Consider the following 2,701-nt stretch of genomic DNA (forward strand, 5'->3'; position numbering starts at 1 on the left):
ACTTAATATATGAAAACATGTTTTATTCTTTTTGAGACAGGGTCTTACTCTGTTGCTCAGGCTGGAGTGCAGTGGTACAGCCATAGCTCACTGCAGCCTGTCACTCCTGTCCTCAAGTGATCCTCCCTTCTCAGCTTTCCTAGTAGCTGGCACTATAGGCTTGCACCACCATACTTGGCTAAGTTTAAATTTTTTTTTTCTAGAGATGGGGATCTTGCTATTTTGCCCAGCCTGGTCTGGAACTCCTGGCCTCAAACAATCCTCTTACCTAGGCCTTCCAAAGTGCTGGAATTACAGGCATCGGGCACCATGCCCAGTCAAAAACATATACTTTTTAAATATAAAGACCAGAGGTATAAAATCAGAATAATAAAATGAACACACATGCAATCCTCCCCCAGCTTCAAATGGCCCAGTCCTATTTTATCTATACCTCCACCCAGTTCCCCCTCTTGTGACTCTTGTGACTTCAAGCAAATTCCATACACCTAATCATTTCATCCTTCAATATTTTGGTATACATTGCTAGAAGATAACAACGCGTACAATGGCCTCATCTCATCTTAGCATTTAATAATTCCTTACTGGTACTGAATATCCAAGGTATACTTTTTCAATTGGCTTGTGTATTCTTTTTTAAACTCTCCACAGACTCTAACTCCCACTTATTGGGTTTATTTTATTTTATTTTAGGTAACAACTTTCTTGAGATATAATTTACATACCATTTAAAGTATATAATTCACTAGTTTTTAGTATCTTCAGCGTTGTACAAATATCACTGTAATCAATTTTAGAACACTCTCATCACCCCCAAAAGATGCCCTCATACCAATTAGCAGCCACTTCCCATTTCTCCCCCCTCCCAGCCATGTGACCAGACATGTCTGACCTGGAATTGGTCATTTGCCCAGGGCCACTCCATTTCTTGGTGCCAGGGGTACTCATTGCTACTGGCTTGGTCATAGTTTTTAGACCATTTCTTTTCTTTTTCTTTTCTTTTTTTTTTTTTTTTGCAGTTTTTGGTCAGGTCGGGTTTGAACCCACCACCTCCAGTATATGAAGCCAGTGCCCTACTGCTTGAGCCACAGGCACCGCCCACTTTAGACCATTTCTTATTTTTATTATTATTATTATTTTTTTTTTTTGGAGATTTTGGCCAGGGCTGGGTTTGAACCCGCCACCTCCAACCTATGGGGCTTGCGCCCTACTCCTTTGAGCCACAGGCACTGCCCCCATTTCTTATTTTTTTGAGATGAGGTCTTGCTCTGTTGCCTGGGCTGGAGTGCAGTGGGGTCATCATAGCTTACTGCAGTTTCAAACTCCTAAGCTCAAGCAATCCTCCTGCCTCAGCCTCCTGAGTAGTGAGGATACAGGCACACACCACTACATCTGGCTAATTTGTTTATCTTTTGTAGCGACAGGTCTCACTATGTTTCTCACACTGGTCTCAGACTCTTGGCCTCAGGTGATCCTCCTGCCTGGGCCTCCCAGACTGCTAGGCTTACACGTATGAGTCACTGCACCCGGCCTATAAACACATTTTTTTTCCACCTGGCTGCTTCCACTTTAAAAAATGTATCCCAGGCCAGGCACAGTGGCTCATGCCTGTAATCCCAGCACTTTGGAAGGCCAAGGCAGGAGAATTGCTTGAGCCCAGGAGTTTAAGAACAGTCTGAGCAATGTAGCAAGATCCTATCTGTAAAGAAAAGGAAATATATATACAGTAGCACCTCTGTAAGTTGACCACCCATGGGACTGTAACACACTGGTCAACAGATGGAGGTGGTGAACATGAGGAACTAGGCCTCCTGCACTGATAAATGTTGTACATGTTCAGTCTATGACTTAAGGAGGTCAGTGTAGGAAGGTGGTGAAGTGGGGAGGTTCAATAGTAGATCCAGAGACCACCAAAATCTATTGGCTCCTGTAACGATTTAGTTTAAAATAACAGAAATTTGGTTGCAGAGTGAACCCAAACCCGGAGCACCTGAGATTGGGGGCACATATGAAACAAAATTAGGAGTTGGCGGTGTGGTTCCAGGTGCTGGTGCAGTAGAAGTGGCAATGGCAAAAGCACTGATGAAATATAAGCCCTGTGTAAAGGGCAGGGCCCCACTTGGAATCCAAGCATTTGCTGACATTTCCAAAGGTTCTTGCTCAGAACTCTAGCTTTGACCTTCAGGAAACGTAGTTAAAATTCAGGCTAAACATTCAGACTCAGGTCAACTTGTGGATATGGACTTGAACACAGATGAGCCAATGGTAGCAGCAGAAGCAGGTATATGGGAGAACTATCATGTAAAGAAACAGCTTCTTCACTCCTGCACTGTGATTGCCACCAGCATTCTCTTGGTGGATGAGATATGTGAGCTGGAGTGTCTTCTCTGAAAGGTTGAATTAAAGTTTCCTTTGTTTCTGAATCTTTATTTTTGCAGTTTTGGCTGGGACCAGGCTTGAACCCGCCACCCCTGGTATATGGGGCTGGCACCCTACTCCTTGAGCCACAGGCGCCGCCCTGTTTCTGAATCTTAAAGACTTTATTCACAAAGTGATCCTGAGAAAGATAGCTATGGAATTTTTATCCAAGCTACAAGTAGTTTTCAAAGGAATTTTCTTTTCCCATATGAAAAAAGGGAGAGAAAACTGGAACCTATTCAAATTCTGAAATTATACAGGTTTTTTTTTTTTTTTTGAGATA

This window comes from Otolemur garnettii, unplaced genomic scaffold (genome assembly GCF_000181295.1).
Source record: "Otolemur garnettii isolate 467f Iridium unplaced genomic scaffold, OtoGar3 scaffold00065, whole genome shotgun sequence".
Lineage (NCBI taxonomy): Eukaryota > Metazoa > Chordata > Mammalia > Primates > Galagidae > Otolemur > Otolemur garnettii.